The sequence below is a fragment of the Dama dama genome, chromosome 28, assembly GCF_033118175.1.
Source record: "Dama dama isolate Ldn47 chromosome 28, ASM3311817v1, whole genome shotgun sequence".
NCBI lineage: Eukaryota > Metazoa > Chordata > Mammalia > Artiodactyla > Cervidae > Dama > Dama dama.
The window spans coordinates 25,247,751-25,265,982 of record NC_083708.1 but is presented as its reverse complement, the minus strand read 5'-3'; the positions used below and the strand labels follow the sequence as shown (position 1 = coordinate 25,265,982).

The 18,232-nt window shown below is 39.3% G+C and overlaps 1 long non-coding RNA gene and 1 other non-coding gene across 2 annotated transcripts in view; both read right to left on the bottom strand.

The window, feature by feature from the left end:
- LOC133048092 (uncharacterized) overlaps positions 1-18,232 on the bottom strand; it is a 178,455-nt gene that overhangs the window by 148,534 nt on the left and 11,689 nt on the right. The window lies entirely within an intron of this gene.
- Positions 12,465-12,536, bottom strand: TRNAE-CUC (transfer RNA glutamic acid (anticodon CUC)). The gene has a single exon. It is a non-coding gene; the product is annotated as a tRNA-Glu (tRNA).

Below are 18,232 nucleotides of genomic sequence, written 5' to 3'. Positions count from 1 at the left end.
AAGAAAAATCTGAAATCTAACACAGCTGAGATTGAAATTGTATTACTGTTTTTTAATGAGGGGACTTTCCTGGCAGTTCAGTGGTTAAGACTCCACACTCCCAATGCAGGGGGCACAGGTTCGATCCCTGGTTGGGTAACTAAGATCTCACATGCTGCATGGCCTGAAAGTAAATAAATAAATAACGTCCTTCACTATAGAAAAACTAATTACGCATAGGTGAACAGAGTCATGCCACCATCTAGCACTTAAGGCAGAATCTGTCATACACACTGATGAAGCCACCTCACCAGTAACTGGGCAGGGAGTTCGACCCGCTCGCACCCCCTTTTCTTTGCCTCCCTGTTGCTCTTGGAATGAAGACAAAATCCTTAACCTCAGGCCACGAGGCTATGTAAGATCCAACCCCAGCCCACTTTTTAGACCTCTGCTTACCTCTCTTTGGAGCAGGGCATGGCAACCCACTCTAGTATTCTTGCCTGGAGCATCCCATGAACAGAGGAGCCTGGCAAATTATGGTCCATAGGGTCGCAAAGAGTCGGATGGGACTGGCGCGACTTAGCAGACACACCCCCCGTCTCTGCTACCTCTGACTCACCACCCAGCCATCTGCCTTTTTTCCAGCCCTTTTCTCGTTGCTCTCCCCTGCTCCAAGGTCTTGTACATATTCCTTCTACTCTGAATGTTCTTTTCTCTCCTTCTTAACTAGGTAACTTACCTTACTTTTCAAATCTTGAGAGATGGATCACTCCTCTAAAATCTCCAGTTGGTTCAAAACCATGTTGTGGAATGGCTTGAACCACACACTTTTCCTTTACTGAATGTATAAGTTGTAATTTAAATTTGTTACTATATGATTGCTCTATCTCCACCACTACATGGAAAGCAAACAGTAGTAACTGTGTTCCCAGTGGTAAAGAATCTGCCTACCAATGCAGGAGACGCAAGAGATGCTAGTTCAATCCCTGGGTCAGGAAGATCCCCTGGAGAAGGAAATGGTAACCCACTCCACTATTCTTGCCTGGAAAATCCCATGGACAGAGGAGCCTGGTGGGCTACATACGTGGGGTCGAAAAGAGTCAGACATGACTTAACGACTCAGCACACACATTTTGTTCACCATTAAGTTTCCAGGGCAGGGCCTCTTTACCCTGTGTCTGGTACAGAATAGAAGCTCAGAAAATATGTGTGAACAATGGATGAATGAATGAATACACAAATGCATGACTGAATGACGAGTAAGTGAATAAATGTCATACACTACACCTGCATTCTTGTTGCATTGAGTTTATTTGAATTGTTTTCCCCAACTTTTAATCTGATAGCACAATATATATGCAGGTAAAATCAAGCATACTTGATGAAACGAGATGAAAGAAGCTAAAAGAAAAATAATTTTCTATTGCTCCTTATGAATACAACAAACTCTAGATTTTGACTAGATCCAACATTCTCAACTGGTACCAAATAGGAAAAGGAGTACGTCAAGGCTGTATATTGTCACCCTGCTTATTTAACTTATATGCATCATGAGAAATGCTGGGCTGGATGAAGCACAAGCTGGAATCAAGATTGCAGGGAGAAATATCAATAACCTCAGATATGCAGATGACACCACCCTTATGGCAGAAGGTGAAGAAGAACTAAAGAGCGTCTTGATGAAAGTGAAAGAGGAGAGTGAAAAAGTTCGCTTAAAGCTCAACATTCAGAAAACTAACATCATGGCATCTGGTCCCATCACTTCACGGCAAATAGATGGGGAAACAGTGGAAACAGTGACAGACTTTATCTTTTTGGGCTCCAAAATCACTGCAAATGGTGACTGTGGCCATGAAATTAAAAGACGCTTACTCCTTGGAATGAAAGTTGTGACCAACCTAGACAGCATATTAAAAAGCAGAGGCATTTCTTTGCCAACAAAGGTCCATCTAGTCAAGGCTATGGCTTTTGCAGTAGTCATGTATGGATGTGAGAGTTGGGCTTTAAAGAAAGCTGAGTACTGAAGAATCGATGCTTTTGAACTGTGGTATTGGAGAAGACTCTTGAGAGTCCCTTGGACTGCAGGGAGATCCAACTAGTCCATCCTAAAGGAAATCAGTCCTGAATATTCATTGGAAGGACTGATGTTGAAGCTGGAACTCCAATACTTTGGCCACCTGATGCAAAGAGTTGACTTATTTGAAAAGACCCTGATGCTGGAAGAGATTGGGGGCAGGAGGAGAAGGGGACGACAGAGGATGAGATGGCTGGATGGCATCATTGACTTAATGGACATGAGTTTGGGTAAACTCCGGGAGTTGGTGATGGATAGGGAAGCCTGGCATGCTGCAGTCCATGGGGTCGCAAAGAGTTGGACACGACTGAACGATTGAACTGAACTGATAATTCTCGAAGTAACTATGGGGTGTGTGTGTGCTGGTTGCTCAGTGACGTCCGACTCTTTTGTGTCCGACTCTTTTGAGACCTCATGGACTACAGCTGCCAGTCTTCTCCCACAATACAGGCTGATTCTTTACCACCTGAGCCAAGTATGGGTTACTGGGATTAAATGTGTCTGAATGAAACACATGAGGCTAGGGCGCCACCTTGTGGTTTATTTTCACATTTATAATTTTCAATCTTCCCAGAACTTTTCTATTAATACTTAACAACAGCAAAAACAACAACAACAACAAAAAACCATTAAAACTACAGCAGCAGAGAGGAGTGGAATTTTTAGTCAATTAAATATTGCTTACATGTCATTATCCCAAAGATTTTATTCAAACATTATCATTCATTCCTTTTTGTTTTTATTTTAATTAAATATTGAACTGACAGAGAAAAACAGTATAACATATGTATGTTATAAATAATCAAATGAGAATTAATACTTCTGTACTCACCACCCAGATCAGCACTGCCAGTACTTAGAAAGACTCCTGGGTGCCTGTGCGCCTCTCACTGAATCCTTTCTCTGTTTTCTCCATTAACCAGGCATACCCACGACCTTGTTTTTATGTTTAGTTTACCATCCATGTACCTATCAACAGGGCTTCCCTGGTGGCCCAGATGGTAAAGAGTCTGCTTCAAGGCAGGAGACCTGGGTTCGAACCCTGGGTGGGAAAGATCTCCTGGAGAAGGAAATGGCAACCCACTCTAGTATTCTTGCCTGGAGAATCCCATGGACAGAGGAGCCTGGTAGGCTACAATCCATGGGGTCAGAAGAAAGAGTTGGACTTAACTGAACGACTAAGCACACATGTATATACATATCATTAAGAAATAGTGTTCATTTAGCATTTAAAACTTCATCTGAAATGATATTCTGTATTGGATTTGCTTTTGGAATTATGCAGCATTTTTCTGCATTTCATCATGTTGATAAGAGAGGCTGTGCTTCATTTGTTTTCACTACTCTGTAGTATTTCACTGAATGACAGTACCACTATATATCTAGATGTTGTACTCTTTTTTTTACCTTTTTATTTCCTACTGGAGTATCGTGACTAACAGTGTTGTGATAGTCTCACGCATGTATGGCAAAGGAATTCAGCCAAACCTATACATGTCTCCATTCTCCCCCAAACTCCTCTCTCATCCACGCTGCCACATAACTACTTCTTCTACCCTTGATGGATATTTAGCTTGCTTCCAGTTTGGGTCTATTATGACGGTGCTACTTGTGGACATTCTAGTATGTATCCTCTGGTGCTCACGTGAAGATTTCTCCCAGGGGTTTGAATTGCTAGGTATGAGAACCTCCATGCCTTTACTAGATAATAAATTATTTTTCACTTATTTCATTGCACCAATTTATACTCCTACCACTAGTGTATACACATTTCAGTTCAACATCTTTACCAGCACTTAATATTGTTAGATTTTGCTCCATTTTTTATAATTTATGGGTATAAACTGAATCTCTTTTCTTTTAATATGCATTTCTTGATGACACAAGAAGTCCATCCTCTTTTCAAAGGTTTATTGATGACCCGTGTTTATTCTGAAAAGTGCCAGTTCTGATTTTTTGCCTCATTCTTTTGTTTATCCACTCGAGTCATTTTAATTGCTACTATGTGCCAAGTACTGTCATTGTTTAGAGGATACAAAGATGACTATGATAATCCAAGTCTGTGCCCTAACCAGTAATGCTGAAGAAGCTGAAAAGTTCTGTGAAGACCTACAAGACCTTCTAGAACTAATACCCCAAAAAAGATGTCTTCTTCATTATAGGGAACTGGGATGCAAAAGTGGGAAGTCAAGAGATACCTGGAATAACAGGCAAATTTGGCCTTGGAGTACAAAATGAAGCAGGGCAAAGGCTAATAGAGTTTTACCAAGAGAATGCACTGGTCATAGCAAACACCCTTTTCCAACAACACAAGAGAAGACTCTACACATGGGCATTACCAGATAGTCAATACCAAAATCAGATTGATTATATTCTTAGCAGCCAAAGATGGAGAAGCTCTATACAGTCATCAAAAACAAGACTGGGAGCTCACTGTGGCTCAGATCATGAAATCCTTATTGCCAAATTCAGACTTAAGTTGAAGAAAGTAGGGAAAATCACTAGACTCTTCAGATATGACCTAAATCAAATCTCTTAACAATTATACAGTGGAAGTGACAAATAGATTCAAGGGATTAGATCTGATAGACAGAGTGCCTGAAGAACTATGAATGAAGGTTCATGACATTGTACAAGGGCAGTGATCAAGACCATCCCCAAGAAAAAGAAATGCAAAAAGGCAAAACAGTTGTCTGACGAGGCCTTATAAATAGCTGAGAAAAGAAAAGAAGCTAAAGGCAAAGGAGAAAAGGAAAGATACACCCATTTGGATGCAGAGTTGCAAAGAATAGCAAGAAAAGATAAGAAAGCCTTCCTCAGTGATCAATGCAAAGAAATAGAGGAAAATAATAGAATGGGAAAGTCTAGAGATCTCTTCAAGAAAATTAGAGATACCAAGGGAACACTTCATGCAAAGATGAGCACAATAAAGGACAGAAATGGTATGGACCTAACAGAAGCAGAAGATATTAAGAAGAGGTGGCAAGAATACACAAAAGAACTATACAAAAAAGATCTCTATGACCCAGATAACCACAGTGGTGTGATCACTCACCTAGAGCCAGACATCCTGGAATGCGAGGTCAAGTCGGCCTTAGGAAGCATCACTACAAACAAAGTTAGTGGAGGTGATGGAATTCCAGTTGAGCTATTTCAAATCCTAAAAGATGATGCTGTGAAAGTGCTACACTCAATATGCCAACAAATCTGGAAAACTCATCAGTGCCTATAGGGCTGGAAAAGGTCAGTTTTCATTCCAATCCCAAAGGAAGGCAATGGCGAAGAATGTTCAAACTACTGCACAATTGCACTCATCTCACATGCTAACAAAGTAGTGCTCAAAATTCTCCAAGCCAGGCTTCAACAGTACGTGAACCATGAACTTCCAGATGTTCAAGCTGGATTTAGAAAAGGCAAAGGAACCAGAGATCAAATTGCCAACATCCGCTGGATCATCAAAAAAGCAAGAGAGTTCCAGAAAAACATCTACTTTTGCTTTATTGACTATGCCAAAGCCTTTGACTGTGTGGATCACAACAAACTGTGGGAAATTCTTAAAGAGATGGGAATACCAGACCACCTGACCTGCCTCCTGAGAAATCTATATGCAGGTCAAGAAGCAACAGTCAGAACTGGAGATGAAACAACAGACTGGTTCCAAACCGGGAAAGGAGTATGTCAAGGCTGTATATTGTCACCCTGCTTATTTAACTTATATGCAGAGTACATCATGAGAAACACTGGGATGGATGCAGCACAAGCGGGAATCAAGATTGCAGGGAGAAATATCATAGTAACCTCAGATATGCAGATGACACCACCCTTATGGTAGAAGGTGAAGAAGAACTAAAGAGCCTCTTGATGAAAGTGAAAGAGGAGAGTGAAAAAGTTCGCTTAAAGCTCAACATTCAGAAAACTAAGATCATGGCATCTGGTCCCATCCCTTCATGGCAAATAGATGGGGAAACAGTGGAAACTGTGACAGACTTTATTTTTCTGGGCTCCAAAATCACTGCAGGTGGTGAGTGAAAATTAAAAGACGCTTCCTCCTTGGAAGAAAAGCTATGACCAACCTAGACAGCATATTAAAAAGCAGAGACATTACTTTACCAACAGAGGTCCATGTAGTCAAAGCTATGGTTTTTCCAGTAGTCATGTATGGATGTGAAATTTGGATTACAAAGAAAGCTGAGTGCCAAAGTTCAAAAAGCTCAAAAAGTTCAAAAAGCTGATGCTTTTGAACTGTGGTGTTGCTGAAGACTCCTGAGAGTCCCTTGGACAGCAAGGAGATCCAATCAGTCAATCTTAAAGGAAATTAGTCCTGAATATTCATTGGAAGGACTGATGCTGAAACTGAAACTCCAGTACTTTTGCCACCTGACACGAAGAACCAACTCATTGGAAAAGACCCTGATGCTGGGCAAGATTGAAGGAGGGAGGAAAAGGGGACGGCAGAGGATGAGATGGTTGGATGGCATCACCGACGCAATGGACATGAGTTTGAGTAGGCTCCGGGAGTTGGTGATGGACAGGGAAGCCCTGCGTGCTGCAGTTCGTGGGGTCGAAAAGAGTTGGACACGACTGAGCAACTGAAGTGAACTGATGACATAGAGCTTCTCCTCATGAAGCTCCTGACTTGTTATCATTTCATTGCCTTCAGGGATCTAATTAATTATCAAGACCAAGAAAACAACAATAATTTGAAGCACAATTCTGTGATTATCACTTTGGAAGACAGAAGTGTGTTTTATGAACTGTGACTTCAAGGAATTTACAAAGTTATAACTTACACAGAACAATAGCAAATTACTGGAAGTACTATATATTATGGTTATATATTATGAAAATTGAGAGAATGTAATGAGCAGAAAAAATAATTGACCAAGTGTGTCCATAGTTGAAATTTAAATTACTTTCGTTTTATGTAACTAATGTAAAACCATTTTTTTCTATAGCCTACTCATTAAAGGAGGAAAATGAAAAAAAAAAGAACCATTTTTGTGTAAGTCAGTAATAGTGATCTACATGGAGATGTGGCAAATTTAGTTTTAATTAAGTAAAAATTAAACAGGAGAAAAAAGCACTTTCACAAATCAATGTTTATCCAAAAACTGCAAGTACACTGTGTTTGCTATTAAACTTATTTCTTGATAAGATTTCCCCAAGTTTTTAGGGAATTTAGTAGCTTCCAGTAAGCAGCTACTAGGGTTGACTCTCACTAAAGTTGTAATAGGTAGAGTTCAATTATACATTTGAAAGAGAACCTGAAATATCAAATACTTTCTTTTTCTTTCTATGGAACACCCCCCATGAACTACCCTAGTTGTAAAGAGTGCTCTAAAGAACACTCCATAGTATGACCAGAAAATCGGTTGTCACGAGAGAATCTTAAAGAATACATGACTTAGGCTGGGCAAATCCAGGTTGGAATCCTGGTTCCCTGACATAATTGTGGACTTTAAGTTATAAACTTTCTGAATTTCCTAAACTACAAACCAAGGATAATTATAAGAATTGATTCTAATATTGTGGATAAAGTGCTTAATTCAGCGTTCAAAACCATAACTTACACAAAATAATAGCAAATTATTAAATGCACTATTATGTTAAATATGTCATAGAAATTCACAGAAATTATTTAGAAATCATCTGAAAGAACACAGTAGCGATAGCCATTATTCAGGATGACTCAATTGAATTATTTTTCTACTTTCTGCTCTCAGTGGAAATATAAAGGTGTGATTCATAAAAAAAGAGTATTATGAGGGGTTAGGTTTTAAGTGAAGACCTAGCAACCTACTTCTTGGCTCAACTGATTAGTTAATTCATTCATTTAACACCAGCCATATGTCGGGCACTGTACTAGCTGCTGTTGAAAGTCCCCTCACCTCCTCCCCACCCTTGGTTACTTTCAGACATCCTTATAATTTTAGAATTTGTCAGCCCAAGTCAAAGTCCATCTTTGGGTGAATGATGATTATTCAAATAAAGCAGCTTGACAGAAATACATCTTTTGGTATACAGCAAATAACTCTTGCTATATTTTGTGCACATTAACTAATTTCTATTCCTTTACCCTTAAGAAACCTCTTCATATGTGGGGTATTTCTGCAGACAGTCCTTCAGCTTTTCCCCACTCTTCAAAAAGCAAGAAATGGGGTAAAATATTCTGTCTCTACAACAGAAACAACGTTGTGCTATGTGTAGGTTGTGTGATGTATTTATTTTTTATTTTTTAATTGGTGGAAAATTGCTTTACAATGTCATGTTGGTTTCTGGCATATGACAATGTGAATCAGTCACAATTATATATGTATCCCCTTCCTCCTGAGCCTCTCTTCCCTCCCCACACCCCACCTGTCAAGTTCATCAAAGAGCACCAGGCAGGCTCCTTGGATTATATAGCAGCTCTCCGCTATTTTCCACATGACGGTGTATATATGTCAATGCTGCTTACTCGGTTCTCATCACCCTCACCTTCCCCTGCTGTGTCCACACGTCTGTTCTTCACTAGGTTCATCAGTATCATTTGTCAAGGTCCATATATATGTGTCAATATCCGATACTTGTTTTACTCTTTCTGACTTACTTCACTCTGTATAGGAGGCTTCAGGTTCATCCCCCTCACTACAACTGACTCAAAATTTGTTCTTTTTATGGCTGAGTAATATTCTATTGTATATAAGTACTACATCTTCTTTATCCATTCATCTGTCAATGAACATCTAGGCTGCTTCCATATCCTGGCTATTGTAGATATGTGATATTTTTGTGTCTAAATCACAATATCATGTAGAAAAACACAAAAAATAAAATAGATAAAATGCAATTAAAATGATTCTAACCATAATCAAAGAAAATAAAACTCCATTAAAAAATAAACCAAGCAAGAGAAATGTGTTCTTGCTATAAATGACTACCCTACAATCTCCAGGGTCTTTCTTCTTTGACTTCCTTGACCCTGACTTATCCTGACTCTGCTCCTTCAGACTTTCCCCCTTTATTCTCCCCTAGCTAGTCCTGCAAACTCAGCTCTTCTTTTTTGCTGCATTCAGTCTCTTGGTGTGCATGTCCATTCTTGAGGGTTCAGTTCTCACTTCAAAGCTGAGTCTCCTCTGAATCTATCATTAGTCAAAAAAAAAAAAAAAAAAGTCAACCTATATGCAGGACAGCTTCACTTGAATGGCCTCTCCTTAGTCCAGACCTAAAGGCAACTGGACTTCCTGCTGTGCCTCGATCCGAATCAGCACCCTTTCCAAGTTAATAGGCCATAATCAAAACCTTAGTCACTTTCTCCTTTGATTCCTACTCAACTGTGTTAGACAGTCTTATTGCCCTTTCTTACCTGTGCCTAGAACAGTGACTGACACCAAGTAAAAATTCCATAAGTGCTTGCTAAACCAATGAATGAATGGATGACAGTACCTCTGTGAAGCATGCATGGGAGCTAGTAGCAACTGCCATTGTGCAGGTAAAGATCCAGAGGCTCAGAGAAGCTGAGTCACTCTCCCAAGGTAGAGTGAGTGAGTAAATGAAGTCGCTCAGTTGTGTCCGACTCTTTGCAACCCCATGGACTGTAGCCTACCAGCCTCCTCCTTCCATGGAATTTTCCAGGCAAGAATACTGGAGTGGGTTACCATTTCCTTCTCCAGGGGACCTTCCCGACCCGGGGATCAAACCCTGGCCTCCTGCATTGCGGGCAGACGCTTTACCATCTGAGCCACCAGGGAATAAGCGAGATAACTCAGCTGCTATTGACAGACAAGATTAATTCAGTCTCTGGCTCCTGAGACTGTGCTTTCCTAAGACCACTGTCTTCTCCGTATTTGCTCTTTTGTGACATCTAGTTATTGCTAGGTTTACTGTTTCTAAGACTAGTTCAGACCTTCAGCATGTGGTGCATGTGTGTGCTAGTTGCTTCAGTCCTGTCCGACTTTTTGCGACCCCATGTAGCCCCATGTAGCCCACCAGGCTCCTCCGTCCATGGGATTCTCCAGGCAAGAGTGCTGGAGTGGATTGCCCCGCCCTTCTCCAAAGGATCTTCCCAACCCAGGGATCGAACTTGTGTCTCTTAGTCTCCTGCATTGCCAGGCAGGTTATTTACCGCTAGTGTCACCTGGAAAGCCCCATTTAAAGCTATGGCTGCCTAGATAGACTTACTGCCTGTGGTCTGGCTTCCATTGGTCTATTCAGCACCCAACAGCCATGTCTCACCACCCATCTTTGCTTAATTTCCTTGATATTCTCCTTGACATTTCCAACCTTTTTGCAATATCCTATTCTCTTCATAGCTACTTCCTTCTTAAATTTCTCTGGTCTGCCGATAAACTCTCTTACTGCTCCTTTGCTGTTTCCTTCATAGTTATTCTACTTCTTCCCATTCTCCTATAATGTATTTTCACTTGGTTCATTCCTTGGTCTTCTTTTTATAGATTCTCATTTTGAAAGAGAGCCCATATCTTCTCAAACTTCTAAGCTAATAGCTCCAAAATCCCTTACCTTCCTAAGTGCCATCCTGTTTTTCCAACCACCATTTAGCTGTGCTGCCTCTATTGGGATCAAACTGAACTTACTTCTCTCCTGAGTCTGTTTTTCCCCATCTCAACCTCCTAATCACATTTCAGGCCACTCCAATTTTATTTTATTTATTTATTTATTTTTCACTCCAATTTTATTAACCACACAGAACACAACTTCCAGAGCCATTACTGCTTCTTCCCTATTATTCTTAAGCTTTTCTGTCCTATCAAATACCTAGGCTTCTTGCATTCCCTTTGCGACTCTGTAGCTTGTCTTCAGGTCCTCCATAATGTGGCTACACTAACCTGCCTGACCTGGACCTGCACTGTTCCCTGGCCCAGGTGCCCTGCTATAGCCAGCCTGGTGCAGCCACCCTTGGTGTAGATGCCAGGCTTTGGACCTCCTAAGGTTAAATGCTCCCTTTCTCAGGCTTTCCAGATCCTACTGGCCTCTAGGTTATTTGGTGAACCAGTTTTCAGTTCTATTTTCATTCTCATATCCACTTCCTCCTCCCTTTCCTCACCATGTACTTCAATTATTTGAAGTACCTTTGTTGTTGTTTAGTCACTAAGTCCTGTCCCACTCTTTTGCGACCCCATGGACTCTAGCCTGCCAGGCTCCTCTATCCATGAGATTTCCTAGGCAAGAATACTGGAGTGGGTTGCCATTTCCTTCTCCAGGCAATCTTCCCGCCCCAGGGATGGAAACTGTGTTTTCTGCATTGGAAGCTGGGTTCTTTACCACTGAGCCACACCACATAACAAACTGCTGAGAAACGGTGCCCTTTTTTGGTTGTTAATGGCAACAATAATAACAAATATATTTGTGTCTTAAATCCTTCATGAAACACTCCTTAAACCCTTCTGCTTTTTCCAACCCCTGGGCCATTAATAAACATTTTCCTCTTCCAAACTAGTCTCAGCACAGATTAAAGGTAAGTAAGACAAAGCCATAGGAGCTGTAATCAAGCCCTTAGTTTGTTTCTATGCTACTGTAAAACTTCAGGCTTAACATGAAATGGTTAAAAAAAAAAAAAAAATACAGTAGCTTAAAAAATAGCAAAGGTTAGAATGATTTTGAAATTTCTAGATAAAAAAGTGTAATGTCTATATATTAATAGCACCATTTTATCTTCTTTTTGATGCCAACATTTCCATGTTTTCTTTTGAGGAACCTCCAAGAGTCTTTCTTTGCCTATATGATAAATCTACAGGGAACTAACACACTGGATGCAAGAAATTTGCCATATTTGTGCGAATGTCTTTGAGAAAAGTTAAAATACAACAGGTAAAATAATTAACCATAATGTTTTATTGCATAGGTAGAAGAATGGTAAGAGAAAATATAAAACAATTACTTGTTAATTAACCAACAACATACCTCAAAAAAGATCTTAGATTCATAAAGGAGAACAGTATAAGAACAATTCAACTATATGCAATCTACAAAACACATAATCCAAATATATGAAACATGACTCTTAGTATGAAGTATAATAGATAGAATCCCTCCTAAAATTATTTTCCTTCTCTTCTTGGCCAAAGGAAACTCCATATGAACAAGGCTCAATAAATTAATGTTTGTATACACATCCAAATTATCTTCCAAAGCTGGAAAATGCCTATTTTATAAGTGGCTTAAGTTGTATTTAGAGTATTTTAGAATTGGAGATAACTTTGTTGTTTGATTGCAATTATCTGCTAAAAGGTATGGTGTATTTTAAGTCTTAGGTTTAGTAATATTAAAAAAGAAACGAATTGAATTTTTATAATGGAAAAAAAAAATCGGTAACAACGATAGTGGGAGAGAAATCAGTAATTCGGAACAGCAATAATGGGTTGTGGGGTGGTGGGGAATCAATAACTCGGACTGCAAGTAAGAAAACAATTGTTTCCCTGACCGGGAATCGAACCCGGGCCGCGGCGGTGAGAGCGCCGAATCCTAACCACTAGACCACCAGGGAACTTGAGTAACTTTTCTCACCAGGCTTATTTGGTTCTGTAAAAGTGTCTACGTAAACCGGACCAATGGCGGGTAAGATTGTTGACTCTAAACCCTGCCTACTTCTTTCCGGTTTTGGATTTCAGTCTCAAACTCCGAGAAATCCTCGGCGCTCTCAGGCTAGCTCCGCGACGGCACCCAAGGGGACCTGCTGGAGCCTCCAAATCGAATCCTGTTCTGACTGCCACGCTGCCGAAGACGTCCTGGGATTGGATCCAAATTACGTGACGTGTAAATATCTATACCTGGACAATGTTAAAAGGACTGCCCAGAACCGTGTATTTGCTTTTTTATTTTCTCAGTCATTTAGCTGCTACTTCTAAATCTAACCTCTTTCGGTATATGTCTTTCTGTCTTTCCTTCTCACGCAGTTGTTAAAATTCCACTAAACTTTTTACGAAATCGAGCGTTTGATTGCCGCGAGCAGAGCGTTTCCCGGTATAGAGCTCGGTGCGACCCTGCGCGCGACCTCGCGGTGTCAACGTGGACGATGAAGGGCTTCGTGGCCTTTTAGGACGCGACTGTTTTATTTTCTGGGGAGTCAGATTAACGAAGCGAGGACGGCTGCGGGTGTCTTGCTCAGTGAAGACCCCGGGCCTGTGCACTGTTATCTGGGCAGTTGCTTCACTTCTTATTATGTTGAGAAAAGGCCAGGGAATGATGCAATTACCAAGGGAATCAAGAAACCTTTCAGCCCAGCCTCAGTTCAGAATCCCCCATGAAATAGGAGCAGAAGGCAGTAGCATGTAACTCAGCTTTGAAAGTGCCGACCGTTCAGTTGGACTGATGTAACCCGAGGGACCCCGCTCCGCTGCAAGATGGAAGGAGGCTTAAGTAAAACAGATATAAATTTGTAATGAACTTGCTCGCAACATCCGGCGCCACTGTGAATTACAGCCTTCGTCCATCACCGTGGACTTTAGGATTTTTTTCTTGTTTTCAGCAATTCAGAAATGGAGTTTAGATTCTTGATAAAATTTCTCAAAAATTATTTAATAATACGCAAACAGGAAGATTAAAGTGACTTAATAAATGAAGATGGAAACATCACCAGAAGAAATTTCTAAATGTAATTGCTATGCTTTAGATGGGACCCACACTCCTTTCCTGTATCAAGGAATTTTTCGGAAATCGGGCGCTGTAGGTGGAGTTCTTACGTCTCAACTGGGGATTTTCAGAGCTTACATGATAAGTATCTGGCTTCGGATAAAAAGATAAAGCGGATATTACTTTTAGAATAATTTTAAGTTGTAATAGGTTTGGTCCCAATCTTGTACAAAGTGTTGGAAAGAGTACAGCAAGAAACGTCATCCCTCTTTCATCTTGTAATCACTCTTCATGTTTTCTGTCCAGAGCTGACCATTGTTAACAGTTTCTTCTGTATCCTCCTGGAAATCGTCTGTGCAATTTTAAATTGTTTTTATTTTCTATTTCCTAGAAATATCTATTTCTTTTTCCTCAAACTTTTTATCTTGAAATATTCCAAACCTACAGAAAACTGCAAGTATAGAGCAATGAACACACATATACCCTTCATCCATCTTGGGCTAATTTAGTAGTACCAGCATCCACTGTGTGACTTGTGTGCTGAAATGTGGCTAGTAAGAGTTGAGGTGTTCTATAGTTGTTGAATGAATACTGGATTTTTAAGCCTTTGTATGGAAAAAAATGTAAAAACTCATTAATAGTTGAGTACATTTTAAATGCGAATTGAATATATGAATTAAAATATTATTAAAACTTAAATTATTAATATTAATTTCTTTATTTTTGTTTTTAATATAGCTGATGGAATATTTAAAATTATACCTATAGCTTGCATTATATTCTAATTTATAGTACTAATCTAGATTCAACAGTTGTCAATATTTTGCCGGAGAAGGCAATGGCACCCCACTCCAGTACTCTTGCCTGGAAAGTCCCATGGACGGAGGAGCCTGGTAGGCTGCAGTCCATGGGGTCGCTAAGAGTCCCGCAGGACTGAGCGACTTCACTTTCACTTTTCACTTTCATGCATTGGAGAAGGAAATGGCAACCCACTACCGTGTTCTTGCCTGGAGAATCTAAGGAAAGGGGGAGCCTGGTGGGCTGCCATCGATGGGGTTGCACAGAGTCGGACACGACTGAAGTGACTTGGCAGCAGCAGGAGCAATATTTTGCCATGTTTACTTTCTGTTGATCTTTTTTCGAACCATTTGAGGGTAGTTGCAGACACCATGATACTTTACTTTGATACCTAAGAACAAGCAATACAATTATCACACTTGGGGAATTTGAATTTTATACAATATTATTTTTTCTACCATTGATAGTGAAATTTTCCAATTGTGTGACCCCTGTTATATTTTTTTGTTTTTATCCAGGATCCACTCAAGGATTATACATTGTATTTGTCTTGTTTCTGTAGTCTTCTTCCTTTAATCTGAAACAATTCCCCAATTTTTTTTTTTTAACAGCACTGAATAGTGGAGGCCAGTTGCTTCGGAAAGTCCTTCAGTTTAGACAAGTATTTCTTTTGTCAGGAAACTACCTTAAGTGATATGTTATTCTCAGTATGTTACATCATAATCAAATAATGATGATGCATTATCTCTAATGGTAATTGTGGTAGGCAGGATAATGAACCCCACGGAGATGTCCCTGTCCTAAGGTCCAGAACACATAGATATTACTTCATGTGACAGTAGGAATTTTGCAGGTGTGATTAAGGAATTTGTGAGAGAGGGCGAGAGAAGATTATCCTGGATTTTACCTGGGTGGGCCCAGAATCATCACAGGGGTCCTTTTAAGTCCAGAAGGACTTTTAAATTCCAGTGATGTGATCCTGAGAAGACTCTACCAGCCTTTATTGGCTTTGAAAATGGAGGAAGAGGCCCATGAGCTAAGGAATGCAAGGGGCCTCTAGAAGCTGAAGAAGGCAAGGGAAAGGTTCTCCCGCAGAGCTTCCGGAAAGAAACAACTTTGCCAACAAACACCTGGATTTTAGCCTAGTGAGACCCATGTCAGAATTCCGGACTCCAGAACCATAAGATAATATATTTGTGTTGTTGTAAGCCAGGAAGTTTGTGATTTTTTCACAGTGCCAATAGGAAACAAACACAGTAAGTTGGATCATTTGGTGAAGGTGTGTGCTATATTTCTCCATTGTAAAGTTACCCTTGACACTTGTAATTAACAAATATTAAAAAAAAAAAAAAGCAAACATCAGCCATGGAAGTAATACTTTGAAAATGTATGAAATTTCTCTTCCCCTGCAAAATCTCACCCAATGGCTTTAGCATCCACTGATGATCCTTGCATGAAATCAGTTACTACTGTGGTGATGGCAAAACGGTGTTATTTTATCATTCTCGTGTCAAGAACTTTGCTTTCTCTCCTCTGTCTTTTTGTTGTTTATTTTTAAAATAACAGTTTGGACTCACATTCTTTTTTATTTTTGTGTTTTTAGTCAATGTGTTATAATCTCCTGCTGTCGTTATTCACTTAATAATTGTCCCAAATATGGCCACAATGAGTCCCTTTAAACTTTCTCCTGTATTCTTTCAACATGTTCCTGTAAATTTTTTTAGCATTTATTTGCTTTCTGACATAAGGTAGTTCAGGCACACCCAATACTTTGTAAATGATTTGGAATATTAACATCTTTAATGCTTATATCTTTTTAAACTTCCTTGTTTAAAATTTTTACATAAGAATGGGCATCCTCTACATACTTTTCTGTAACCTTTTTATTAATTTATTTTGAAAGGTGTCCATTCTTTACATAGTTTTTTGATTATTTTATTAACTGTATTGTATTCCATTGTATAGATATTTTATCAAAGCAGTTTTATATCATTGGCCATTTAGATTATTTTCAACTTATTGCTATTAAAGTACTACAGCAAATAACCTTGGCCTGATGTAATTTGGCATGTATTTTTTATTGATTAATTGACCCACAAATGACTTACCTTATAGAGTGCCAATTTCTAGCTGGAAAATGTTATATATTGGAAAAAAATCATGGTATCCAGCTCAAATTCAGTCCTAGTTATAATTTATGGACAACTCAATTTTTCAGTTTGATTTCAAACTGATTCAGCTATTCTTATTCTGTTCATTAATTTGTTGATTTGCTGAACAAATATTTACTGATGGTCTAATATATGTTAGTTACTGTGTTAGGCCCAGGATGCCTGATCTTGAAGTTTAGTCTGTCAGGGTTCAAGGAAACAAGCAATTACGGTTAGGAGAGCAGCAGATAGTATTGATAAAAGAAACATTTGACTGTACTTCAGTTTAATAAGTTCATTTAACAGATCATCAGTGCACCATTTATCACACATATTTTGCTGATAGGAATGTAAAATGGTACAACCACTTTGGAAAATAGCTTGGCAGTTTCTCAGAAAACTAAGTATGCACATAATATAATGACCCAGTCAAGTTGTACCCTTAGGCACTTATACCAGAAAAGTGAAACCTTAGGTTCACATAAAATCTGCACACAAGTGTTTATAGCAGCTTTATTCATAATAACCTGAAACTGAAAACAAATGAAACATCCTTCAGTGGGTGAACACCCACACAGTGAAATATTTATTTAAAAAAAGAAAAATGATTGCTATATGTAACAACTTGGATTGATCTCAAGAGAATTATGCTGAATGGAAAAAAAAGACAATATAAAAGGTTATATACTATAGATTCCATTTATATAGAACTTTTGAAAGTATATAGATGGGAACAGATTAGTGATTTACAGGAATTAGATGTGGTGGGGAGGAAGATGGAGGTGATAGTAAAGTGCAGGTGTGGTACACCTTTGTGGGAATGATAGACTGGTCCTATATCTTATTGTGGTGGTAGTAGAAGGAGCTGTACCGATGATAAAATTGCATAGAAATCACACACACATACATAAACACACAGAGGCAATGAGCTCTAAAGACTAAACCAGCGCCATTTTCTGGTTTTCATATAGTACTGTAGTTACCTAAGATGTTATCTTTGGGGGATAAATAGGGGAAAACCCGGGCCTTCCCTGTACATTTTTTTGAAACTTTTTATGAATCTCTAATTATTTCCTTTGAAAAACTCCCTTTTCAGCTTGAAAAAAGTGAAAGTATTACTTGCTTAGTCGTGGCTGACTCTTTATGACCCCATGGATTATAGCCTGCAAGGCTCCTCTGTCCAGGGAATTCTCCAGGCAAGAATACTGGGGTGGGTGGCTATTCCATTCTCCAGGGTATCTTCCCAACCCAGGGATGGAAACCAGGTCTACTGCATTGCAGGAAGATTCTTTAGATCTGAGCCACCAGGGAAGTCCCCCTTTTAGCTTACCGCACTGTAAATTTCTTTGACTCAAATAAGTCCAAACACCAATTACCACTTAACATCACTTTGAGTTTAGGGATTCATTTCAGAATTTTCAATTATATCTCAACTAATTATCTTAGCACTATGTTATTTAAATAAGTTTTTCAGAAATTAGTGAAAAATATAATGACTTCTTTTATTTGGGCTTATTCTAAATAATCAGCCATAAGTTCTGCTTGCTAACAGGCACCCAGACAATTCATTCCTATGTATGTCAGTATTTCTTTCTCAATGAGCTCTGGCAGGCTCTTCCTCTTTTAAAATGACAAAATTTCCCCCTCCTCTTTAGACACGATT